Source organism: Callithrix jacchus, chromosome 12, assembly GCF_049354715.1.
Source record: "Callithrix jacchus isolate 240 chromosome 12, calJac240_pri, whole genome shotgun sequence".
Taxonomy (NCBI): domain Eukaryota; kingdom Metazoa; phylum Chordata; class Mammalia; order Primates; family Cebidae; genus Callithrix; species Callithrix jacchus.
In genome coordinates this window covers 106,741,107-106,753,795 of record NC_133513.1, presented here as the reverse complement: position 1 = coordinate 106,753,795, position 12,689 = coordinate 106,741,107, and the positions used below count along the sequence as shown (strand labels likewise).

General features: G+C 41.4%; 1 protein-coding gene across 1 annotated transcript in view; it reads right to left on the bottom strand.

The window, feature by feature from the left end:
* Window positions 1-9,264: 9,264 nt before the first annotated feature.
* PLEKHS1 (pleckstrin homology domain containing S1) overlaps window positions 9,265-12,689 on the bottom strand; it is a 53,371-nt gene continuing 49,946 nt past the window's right edge. Inside the window, exon 16 of the mRNA XM_009010303.5 lies at window positions 9,265-10,015. The gene's annotated coding sequence lies outside the window, so the exon portion shown is untranslated. The remainder of the gene's footprint in view (window positions 10,016-12,689) is intronic.

Sequence of the window (12,689 nt, the reverse complement as noted above, 5' to 3'; positions counted from 1 at the left end):
CGATCTAAGATCCTCCCACTCTCTCCTTTAACCTCCTTTCAGTGGCCTGGTCTTCTTTCTCTCTATTAAGTCAATTCTTTCCTTCCTCGGGGACTTTGCCTTCAATCTTTCCTCTGTGTAAAATGATCTTTAGGCAGAAAATCAGCTGGTTCCCGATAGCGTTCTCTTCTTCCACAGTAAGAGAATTTTAGCTTAGCATGTGGCTGCCCAGAATAGAAATTACATTTTAAGTTTTTCTTGCAGCTAGGTATGCTTATGTGACTAAGGGGTCTGGCCAAAAAGATGTGAACAAAAGAGATGGGAAATTGCTGAATTGTGCCCTTAACGGAGAACTGCCCTTCTCCTTCTTCCTCCATCTTGCTGTTTGGAACACAGAGGTGGTGGAGCCATCTGGGACCTTACAGATGAAGGACTGAAGGAGCCTGGGTCCCTGGATGGCCTGTCTCAGGCTACTACATGAGGCAAACAATAAACTTACTTGCTTATGCCACTGGTATAGGGTCTCTGTTACATGTGCTGATGCATATCATGGCACTTCCCATAGACCTTCACATTGTACGCCCTGCTCTTCATTTAGGGACTCAGCTCTGACATCACCTCAGAGAAATGTTTCTGACCACCCCACTGAAAGTCAGGTGGTTACATCTCTTTCACTATCAAGACCTTATTTTCTTGATAGCACATAGCAGTATATTGCATTGTTTTATTATTTGCTTTTTACTTGTCTTTCTCCTAGAATTTAAGTTTCACGAATGCAATGACTTTGTTGTCTTACTCATTGCTGGATTCCTAATGCCTGGAACAGTGCCTGGCCCATAGTCGATGTGCAATATATATTCGCTGTGTGATTGGCTATATCAAACTGGGAATTCAGTAGATGGGAAGTCAGTAGATAAAATAAATAAATTAATAAAAAGTGACATACGCATACTATTTGGAAATACAGAGATGCATTAGGAAAAGGAACAGCTAAAATATTCTTAACTGGTTGTTTCTGGGGATCAGGCCTGAAGTAAGAACACGTGAGACGGAGTGCTATTTTCATTTAACCCTTTGATACTAGTAGATTTTTAAACTCATGCATATATTATTTTGGAAAAGACCAAATTTAAAAAATAATTAAGAGGCTGGGCACAGTGGCTCCTTGGGAGGCCAAGGCAGGCAGATCATTTGAGGTCAGGGAGTTCGAGACCAGCCTGGTCAGCATAGCAAAACCCCATCTCTATTAAAAAAAATTAGCCGGGCATGGGGGTGTATGCCTTTAATCCCTGCTACTGGAGCCTAAGACAAGAGAATTGCTTGAACCTGGGAGGCAGAGGTTGCAGTGAGCCAAGATTATGCCATTGCACTCCAGCCTGGGCAACAGAGTGATACTCCATCTCAGAAATAAACAAACAAACAAACAAACAAACAAATAACTCTGTAGTCATTAAAATGATATGATGGCAGAAGAATGCTTAATGTCATGAAAAAACATCTACAACATGAAAATATAACATGCAGAGCAAGACTCCATTTTTATGCATGTATGAAGCACACACACCTTTAAAAAGTTGCCATTACAGTTCATGCACACAGCAAATTCCTAACTTTAGATATAAATGGATGTACCATTTTTATTAATAGAACCAGTGTTCCTGATTAACAATGTTGAATGAATACTTAAAGACTTCAGATTTGAAGGGACAATACAGTGTCTTCCTTCCCAGAGCTCCTATAGGCCTTTGTCCAGCCCTTCTTTTTTTGAAACGGGGTCTCAATCTGTTGCCCAGGCTGGAGTGCAGTGGGGTGATCTTGGCTCACTGCAGCCTCCGTGTCCTAGGTTCAAGTGATTCTCCTGCCTCAGCCTCGCAAGTAGCTGGGACTACTGGTGCCCACCACCATGCCCAGCTAATTTTTGTATTTTTAGTAGAGATGGGGTTTCACCATGTTGGCCAGGATGGTCTTGATCTCTTGACCTCGTGATCTGCCCGCCTTGGCCTCATAAACTGTTGGGATTACAGGCGTGAGCCACTGCACCCAGATATCCGACCCTTCTTTTTAGCCACTTAGTGAGGAGTTCTACCCTTATCCTAAGAGCAGTGAGTAGCTAGTGAAGTATGTTTAGCAGCAGTCGTGTGATAAGATTGTTTTAGGCAGATTTGTGAAAACGGCTTTAAAAGGAGAGCTTGGAATCAGAGAAATAGGAAGCTATTTAGTCAATCAAGGCAAGAAATGATGGATGCCTAAAAGTAGCAGTCAGGTTAGAGAGAAGACTGAAGAGCAGCACGGAGGGTTGGCAGTCTTGGCAAGAAGGAAGAAGGCCCCAAGGCTGTAAGTTCCATGAGGGTAAGGACCACTTTGACCTTGTTTATTACTGTGTCCTGTGCCTGCCTAGCCCAGTGTGGATGCATACCATCACTCAGAAAATATTTGTGATCTTAAGAGGAAATGATGAACCTGGCCAGGTTGCCTGGTGAACCACACCAGGTCGTTCACTGAGCATGTCAGGATGACCAGCGTGGGTAGAAGGAGATACTCTGGAGCTACTGGGTTATAGATGCCTGGTGTTCATTCCAGGGAAGGCATTCTGTGAGCAGTTGGCTGTCCAGGTCTAGAAGATCTTGGCCAGGGATAGGCTTGAGGGTCCTCAGCATACAGATGGTACCTTTAGGCAGAGAGTAATAATACTTTATTAGAAGAGTATATAGTGGTCAATCACGGGCCAATGCCTGTAATCCCAGTAGTTTGAGAGGCTGAGGTGGATGGATCACTTGAGGTCAGGAATTGGAGACTAGTTTGGCCAATGTGGCAAAACGCTGTCTCTACTGAAAATACAAAAATTAGCCAGGTATGGTGGTGGGCACCTGTAATCTCAGCCACTTGGGAGGGTGAGGTGGAGAATTGCTTGAGCCTGGAAGGTGGATGTCACAGTGAGCTGAGATTGTACCACTAACTCCAGCTTGGGTGACAGAGTGACACTCTGTCTCAAAAAAAAAAAAAAGAGTGTATAGCATTGAGAGATGAGAACTGATAGGAGAAAACCTCCAAGCAACTCCAAAATTAACAGACAGGGCCTATGGTGGAGAAGACAAAAGAGCAGCAGAGAGGCAGGAGGGACAATCTGCTGTCACAGAAGAAGGGATAGTCAGCAGTAGGAAATGCTGCCGATACAGCATGAAGGTGGGCTCTAAACATCATCCATTGTATTTAGAAGAAATAAGTTGTTAGTGATAATCACTCAAGGAGCTTTAGAATATATGTAAAAAAATTAGAGACTGGGAATCATTTTGTAAGACTCAATGACCAATCTGCCACTTTTTTCTCCTTTTTAACTTTTTTTCTCCTTTGATTTTAATGAGTCTCTGAACTTGTACCCACCACTAGATCATCACCTTCTTATCAAAGTTACAATGACTAGTTTGGCAGCAGGGATGTTTTTCCACTTGGTCACATTTTTAATCAGGTCACTATCAGTAAGCTGCCAGTGACTTGTTTGTGCTGGTTCAGAACGTGGCTCCCACAAAACTAGGCCTCCAAATACTTGGCTTTTCTGCTTTATGATTGCATTTACAGTTCGTGTGTATCTTTTTCATCTTTCCCAGAACAAAGATACACACACACACACACACACACACTCTCTCTCTCTCTCTCTCTCTCTCCAGAAAAGGACTGACATGAAAAATTAATGCTGTTATTATATTCTTGATTATTGATTGACATTTGGATTGTGTATTTTTCCAAATTTTCTTGGCCAAGAATATTCTCAGCACATAGTTATTTTCTGAATACAGCTTTTATTCCCTTCTTCTTTCTTCCTTCAATACATTATTTCTATTTTTTATCACCACTCCAGAACAGAACTTTTTCCTCTACAATTAACCAGCCCTGTTTCTTGCTTCACAGCATGAATTCTCTCTGTCATCTTTCCCTCTTGTGTTCCATGATTTTTTCTTTGGAAATAACTCTTTTTCTTTTTAGACAGAGTCTCATTATGTTGTCTAGGCTAGAGTCAGTAATGTGATCTCTGCTCACTGCAACCTCTGCCTTCCAGGTTCAAGTGATTCTCCTGTCTCAGACTCTCTAGTAGCTGGGATTACAGGACCACACCACCATGCCCGGCTAATTTTTGTATTTTCAGTAGAGACAGGGTTTTGCCATATTGGCCAGGCTAGTCTCAAACTTCTGGCCTCAAGTGGTCTGCCCTCCCAAAGTCCTGGGATTATAGGTGTGAATCACTGTGCCCGGGCTCTTTGTAAATAACTCTTGAAAGCAATGAGTTCTTTGGCAAATTGCATAGGAATATTAAGAGCATGATTGTTTTGTGATAGAGTATGCTATGTTCAAACAAAATGTTTTAAATTGTATACTACCTGTTTTGTCATAAAAAAATATCTGTTCAAAAACACTTTATTGATACCACCTGGGTGGTGAGTAAGTACCCTGTATGTACCATAGGTATCCATAGCAGATACAGGCCCTAGCTCAGTACCTTGCACCTAGTAGCTGTTCAATTAGTCTGTGATAAATGAGAAGGCTCAGGCAGCCACGAATACCACCGGGGGTTTGGGGGAGAGGAAGAGGTGAGGTTAGACCCCCACCCTTGGAAAGCCCAGGAGATAAAGCCATGACAGCTTTGGTCAGGGACATGGTGGTCTCTGCCATAGACACCCAGACAGGGGCAGACAAAGTGGTGGATGGTGGGTCCTGAGGACCTTTAAAAGATGAGCACGAGTGGGTAAAGCACCCCCAGTGCCCTGCCTGGCTCTTTAAATGACTAAACACTTTTGGTTGAAAAGGCCACCAACCAAAAGAGGAGGAAAATTGTGTGGCTCCAATTAAACAAGCGAAATTAGCCTAATGAGCTGGGAACGTATCTTTAGCCTGTTTGTCCTGCTGTAACAGAATACCTGAAACTGGGTAATTTGTAAATAATAGAAATTTATAGAAATAATGGACATTTATAAATAATAGAAATTCCAGTTCTGGAGGCTGGAAAGACCAGGATCAAGGTGCCAGCAGGTTCAGAGTCTGATGAAGTTCCTGTCTTTGTGTCCCCGATAGCACCTTGAAGTCTGAGTCCTCAGATGGTGAAAGGGATAGAAGGGCAAAAAAATGTCAAATCCTGTGTGAAGCCGCTTTCCTAGGGCCTTAATCCCACTGGCTAGGAAGGAGCTCCCATGACCTAATCACCTCCTAAAGACTCCACCTCTTGACACTATTGCATTGAGGATTATGCTTCAACGTGCAGTTTTAAGGAGATACAAAATTCAAATCCTACCAGGATGTTAGCACCATTTCATGATCAGAGGGTTCGGGGCTAGCTCTGCAAAAAGGCCATCGGTATGATTTTTTTTTCATTTTTTATTATTTTTATTTTTTATTTTTTTAAAAATGGGATACATGCGCAGAATGTGCAGGTTTGTTACATAGGTATACATGTGCCATGGTGGTTTGCTGCACCTATTGACCCGTCCTCTATCTTTTTTTTTTTTTGGAAAGAAAGAAAAAAAAAGGAGTGAAGGAGAGGAAGAAAGAGGAAGAAAAAGAGGGAGAGAGAACGGGAATGTAGCTTTATTCTAAAAATGGGTATTAATAATGGCCGATCAATATTTTGTGTATTTAAGGTGGAGAATGTATATTTTGTGTATTTAAAATGGAGAGCTCTATAAATATTTATTGAGTTTACTTGTTCCAGATCTGAGTTCAAGTCCTGGATATCCTTATTAATTTTCTGTCTCATTGAGTCTAAATCTCTTTATGGGTCTTATGTATCAGGGTGTTAGGATGGTTAGCTCTTATTGTTGCATTGATCCTTTTACCACTATATCTTTGTTGCTTTGAAATCTATTTTATCCGATGTGAGAATTGCAACTCCTGCTTTTTATTTATTTATTTATTTATGTTTGCTCTGCATTTGGTTGGTAAATCTTTCTCCATCTCTTTGTTTTGAGTCTTTGTGTATCTTTGGATGTGAAATGGGTCTGGATGTAGCATACCATTAGGTTTTGGCTGTATCTTTTGATTGGGGGATTTAGTCAACTAAAATTTAGAGCTACTGCCATTTGATGTTAACTGGCTATTTTACCCATTCGTTGATGTAAATTCTTCTTTATGTTGATGCTCTTTACTTTTTGGTATATTTTTAGAAAGGCTAATACTGGTTGTTCCTTTCTATGTATAATGCTTCTTTCAGAAGCTCTTGTAAAGCCAGCCTGGTGGTAATAAAATCTCTGAGTACTTGCTTGTTCATAAAAGATTTTATTTTTCCTTCAATTGTGAAGCTTAGTTTGGCACGATATGAAATTCTGGGCTGAAAGTTCTGTTCTTTAAGGATGTTGAATATCGGCCCCCACTGTCTTCTGGCTTGTAGGATCCTCTAATTCCCTCTCCTCAACCCCTACTCTCCCAACAGACCCTGGTGCGTGTCGTTCCCCTCTCTGTGTCCATGTGTTCTCAGTGTTCAGCACCCACTTATGAGTTAGAACATGTGGTATTCGGTTTTCTCTTCTGGGGTTAGTTTGCTGAGGTTGATGGCTTCCAGCTTCATCCATGTCCCTGCAAAGGACATGATCTCATTTCTTTTTATGGCTGCATCATATTCCATGATGTATATATACCACATCTAGTCTATCATTGATGGGCATTTGGGTTCATTCCATGTCTTTGCTATTGTAAATACTGGTGCAATAAACATTCGTGTGCATGTGTCTTTAGAGTAGAATGATTTATATTCCTTGGGGTATATACCCAGTAATGGGATTGCTGGGTCAAATGATATTTCTGGTTCTAGATTCTTGAGGAATTGCCACACCGCCTTCCACAATGGTTGAACTAATTTACATTCCCACCAACAGTGTAAAAGTGTTTCTATTTCTCCACAGCCTCACCAGCATCTATTGTTTTCTAATAATTGCTATTCTGACTGGTATGAGATGGTATCTCATTGTGGTTTTGATTTGCATTTCTCTGATGATCAGTGACAGTGAACTTTTTTTTATGTGTTTGTTGGCCATGTAAATGTATTCTTTTTTGAAGTGTCTGTTCAGATCTTTTGCCCACTTTTTGATGGGGTTGTTTATTTTTCTTGTAAATATGTCTAAGTTCTTTGCAACTTCTGGATATTAGACCTTTGTCAGATGGGTAGATTGTAAAAATTTTCTCCTATTCTATAGGTAGCCTGTTCACTCTGATGATAGTTTCTTTTGCTGTGCAGAAATTCTTTAGTTTAATTAGATCCCATTAGTCAATTCTGGCTTTTGTTGCAATTGCTTTCAGCATTTTTGACATGAGTCTTTGCCCATGCCTATGTCCTGAATGGTATTGCCTAGGTTTTCTTCTAGGGGTTTTATGGTTTTGGATTTTACATTTAAGTCTTTAGTTCCTCTTGAGTTAATTTTTGCATAAGGTATAATGTAGGGGTCCAGTTTCAGTTTTCTGCATATGGCTAGCCAGTTTTCCCAGCACCATTTGCTGAATAAAAGATCCTTTCCCTATTGCTTGTTTTTGTCAGGTTTCTTGAAGATTAGATGGTTTGTAGATGTATGGCGTTATTTCTGAGGTCTCTGTTCTGCTCCATTTGTCTACATATCTGTTTTGGTACAAGTACCATGCTGTTTTGGTTACTATAGCCTTGTAGTATAGTTTGAAGCCAGGTAGTGTAATGCCTCCAGCTTTGCTCTTTTTGCTTAGGATTGTCTTGGCTTTATGAGGTATTCTTTGATTCCATATGAAATTTAAAGTAGGTTTTTCTAATTTTTGAAGAATGTCAATGGTAGTTTGATGGGAACAGTATTGAATCTATAAATTACTTTGGACAGTATGGCCATTTTCACAATATTAATTCTTCCTAACCATGAGCCATTTTCACAATATTAATTCTTCCTAACCATAGAATGCTTCTTCATCTGTTTGTGTCCTCTCTTATTTCCTTAAGCAGTGGTTTGTAGTTCTCCTTGAAGAGGTCCTTCACATCCGTTGTTAGCTGTATTCCCAGGTATTTTATTCTTATTATAGTGATTGTGAATGGGAGTTCATTCATGATTGCCTGTTTGTCTATTACTGGTGTATAGAAATGCTTGTGATTTTTGCACATCTATTTTTATACCTGAGACTTTGCTGAAGTTGCTTATTGGTTCAAGAAGTTTTTGGGCCGAGATGATGGCATTTACTAAATATAAAGTCATGTCATCTGCAAGGCAAAGACAACTTAACTTCCTCTCTTCCTATTCAAATACCTTTATTTCTTTCTCTTGCCTGATTACCGTACCAGAACTTCCAATACTATGTTGAATAGGAGTGGTGAGAGAGGGTATCTTTGTCTTGTACTGATTTTCAAAGGAAATGCTTCCAGCTTTTGCTCATTCAATATGATATTGGCTGTGGGTTTGTCATAAATAGTTCTTATTATTTTGAGATATGTTCCATCAATACCTAGTTCATTGGGAGTTTTTAACATGAAGCGATGTTGAATTTTATCAAAGGTCTTTTCTGCATCTATTGAGATAATCATGTAGTTTTTGTCTTTGGTTCTGTTTATGTGATGGATTATGTTTATTGATTTGCGTATGTTGAACCAGCCTTGCATCCCAGGGTTGAAGCTGACTTGATTATGGTGGACAAGCTTTTTGATGTGCTGCTGGATTCAGTTTGCCAGTATTTTATTGAGGATTTTTGCTCTGCTGTTCCCCTTCCCCGTGTGGCTCTCACGTGGGCTGCCGCACCACACTGCTCTTCCTTCTCTTCATGGGTCACACCAGCCTTCTAGTCAATTTTGATGACAGAATCTGGATACCTTGGTTGCCGGTGAGGGATTCACATGCCTATTATGTTTCTTTCTGATGGGAGCCTGAAAATACCACTGCCTCTAGTCAGCCGTCTTGGCCCCGACCCCTGGCCGTGATATGATCACACAACTTCTAATTATTTAGGATTATTTGAAAACAGATATTGCTTAGTCAACCAGGGTAGTAATGAAAGCTCTTGACTTAGTGTTCAGTGACTATAATTTAGGTAGGCCTGGTTCTGCCACTAATTTTTGTGACATTGTGAACTTCGTTCACTGTCTTGCATCTGTTTCCTCCACCAGAATGAGAACTACTTGATCTTAGGTCCTGCCTCGAAGATTCTATGAATCTGTTAGCTTCGTTGCTATTTATTTTTTCAGAGTATTGCTTGGTTTCCCAGGGTTTGGACATGATCATATTTTTTCAAGGTAATTATCACAAGAGATATGTTCTATAATATCAAGATATGTCAGGTGAGAAAATGTTTTGAGCCAATGAGTTTATTTTACTTATTATTTAATATTCATTTATTGAACGCTTTTTGATATATCAATAGCAGAACTGGCTGGGCGTGGCCAGCATAGGGGGCAACATAGTGGGCTGGCCTGGGCGCGGTAGCTAAGAGTGTGAGACTGGCCTGACCAACATGGCAAAATCCTGTCTCTACTAAAAATACACAAATTAGCCAGGTGTGGTAGTGTGCACAGCTACTCAGGAAGCTGAGGAAGGAGGATCACTTGAGCCGGGACACTGAGGTTGCAGTGAGCCGAGGTCATGCCACTGCACTTCAGCCTGGGCAACAGAGTGAGACTCCATCTCAAAAATAAAGAGAGAAAAAATAAAAAAATAAAACAGCAGAACTTCCTCCAGTTTGGGTTTGGGGCCTTGGAGGTACAACAATGGAAGAATCAATCCCCCATGGTGGTATAACGTGTAAAATGGTTGTATTAACTGTAAAATGAGGCCGTGAGCGGACAGCACAGGGCAGCCCAGCAGTGAGTGAAAGAGAGAGAACACAGCACATGAGTTCTTCAGCACTCCCAGGGTATAGTGAGCATACAGGCACTGAACACTTCCATAAATACAGATTATTCATTTTGATTAACAATGTGTTGATACAAATGCTTGGTGAAACCTGTATTTCTTATATCAGTTGTCAAACAATGGCTTATAGTGCAGTTTCCAGATTTGATTTAGGGGTGCCATACGCGAACAGCCTTCAGCAGCCTATGGAACCTCTTTGGTGATTCCTGTTGGAGAATAAACACACCACAGTATCTGCTCCTCCCCTGCATGTCGAATAAATTGATGGCCCAAGAGACATGAACAGAAAGGATGTATTTGATGGTTTGACGTGGCTTTAGGGAGAATCAGAAGTTGAAACAGAGAGAAGCTGAGTGACCCTGAGTAAGAACTGCTCATTTCCACTTAATAACAGGAGAGACCCTTTTATGCAATTCGCTGCCACGTACTCTGGATTCCCTCTCTAGGCTTAGGAGACCCAGGTTCCCAGATGGAAAATGTGTTAATTCCCTATCTGGCAAGGCTATCTGGGGGTCTGACTCCTAGTGAGGGCATAGAGGACAAAGCTATTCTACTTTATGAAAAAAAGTAATAAAAATAAAACAGTGGTTCTTAAAAGTTCTCTTTTCTCTCCCTGGACGGCACCTTTGACTACAGGAGGTGAATACAGTCACTGCCGGGATTCAAACCCCACTGTTCATTGTTCACCCATTTTTTGCAACTCGTTTCTTCCCTTTGCAACAGCTAAATGTTCAAAAGACAATAAGCACCCCCCACCCACCCGCCTACTTATCCCTCACGGGGTCCATGGAGATACTTTGTCACCATTTCCTGGTTCAGTGAGACAGATGTTAGCCAAGTGCCATCTCTCCACTCAGATTACAGTGTCAAGACTAACAGGGCAGCAGACTTGCTTCACCAACAAAGGAATGAAGGACTTTGCTTGTAAACAGCTTTGTCTGTGTTCACAATCTCTCTCTCTCTCTTTGTTGTTGTTGTTTTGTTTTGTTGCGCTCTTGTCACCTACGCCGGAGTGCAGTGGCGCCATCTCGGCTCACTGCAACCTCTACCTCCCTGGTTCAAACAATTCTCCTGCCTCAGCTTCCCTAGTAGCTAGGATTACAGGGGCCCGCCACCAGGCTCAGCTAATTTTTTGAATTTTTAGTAGAGACAGGGTTTCACTATGTTGGCCAGGCTGGTTTTGAACTCCTGACCGCAAGTGATCCACCCGCCTCAGCCTCCCAAAGTGCTGGGATTACAGGCATGAGCCACAATGCCCAGCCCACAATCTCTTAAATTAGTCTTGCTACCCTCGCATTCCCCAATGGCTCCTTCAAAAGCGCTGCTCCCTTCCTAGGCTGTGAGTTACTCTGGTTGCTAATCCTGATAATCAATTCCTAGAGGATTCTACTGGGGCTGCCTGAGAATCCTGTGGCAGCCTCTTCCTTAGCCCTGTGTGTGATGGCTTTGAACTTGTTTGAACTTAGTGGGACTCCACGGACTGCCATCTGTTTGCCTGCTCCTGTTATGGCATGTGAAGTGGGATAGGGAGAAAGACTCCTTTGCTAGGATCCAAGCAATAAAACATTCCTGAATTTCTCCACTATTTTACATCACGCCTATCAGATTCATCTTGAAAAACAAGAAAGGTGATTGACTGATTCCCAGCCAATGCTAGGACTCTGGAGAGAGTGGTCTCTTGGTTTCAGTTCTGAGTCCTACCTCTAAGTTCTGGTAGCAGTAGAGACGTACCTCATCTTCCTAAATAGTTATGCGGCAGACTTCACTTCAGCCTCTGAAAAAGGCGATTGGATGGGGAGAGGAGAAAATAACATTTGCCTAAGTGAACCACGAGAGAAGAAGAAGAAGGGAAGAGGAAATGGAAGAAGAGGAAGAAGGGGGGGATCAAGGAGACGAGGAAGAGAAAGCAAAAGAAAAGGAGGAAGAAAAGGAAGAGGGCAAAAAGAACAAGAAGGCCGAGTGTGAAATGAGGCCACTTTTTTGAGCCAAAGCATTTGCCTTCATCTCTTCCCAAGGCATTTAAAACCACCGGTTGTAGAGTCTGTAGTTCACTCACAGAAGGACTTACGTGGTGAGTTTCTTTTTGAGCTTAAACCGAAATTACCCCTGATGGTGGCTCAACTCGTAGGTAAGAATACTTAAAACCACTCTTCTTCATTCCAGGGTTTCTCAGGGTATGGTCTGTGAGTCTTTCTCAGAATTACCTAGGGCCCTAGTTTTAAAAACAATAGGCAAATTCCTCAGCCTAAATCAGCATCTCTAGGAGTGGGGCCTGGGAATTTGTCATCTGCTGGGCTTTTTTGCTTATGCTTGAAAGAGGCAAGGTCCCCAGATGGTTCTTGATACCAACAAAAATTCGAGAATCACTGCTTTAATCCAAAGGACCCAGAACTCTGTTTTTCTCCCTATAAAAGATAAAATTTAGTTCTGCTCAATTCGGCAAGACTAAAAAAAAAAATGAAAAGAAAAAAACACATAAAATTTAGCAGTTTTTTTTAGCACCTGAATCATCAGGCAAGAAATATGGGTGTTGCTTAGCTCTAAGCCTCCTGAAATATTAAAGAAGCATGTATGTGCAAATACCGAAAGAGGAAAAAGTTTCTGCATCGCTATGCCACCGACAGCATACAAGATGCCAGCATAACGGGTCAATAAAGAACAACACGTGGGAACCTCATCTGCTGGTAGCTTAAGAATATAAACATGTATAAATAAAAAGATAATATATCTGAAACAAAGTTTGAACAAGGAAGTAGCTTTATTAGGAATATTGTAGCACATCATGTTGTAGTGAATTTCTAGCATGAACTGCCATCTCTCTTCACTGAAAGCGCTCCTACGCGTCTCATAGAGGGCAAGCAGTTCATTACCCACAGTTTG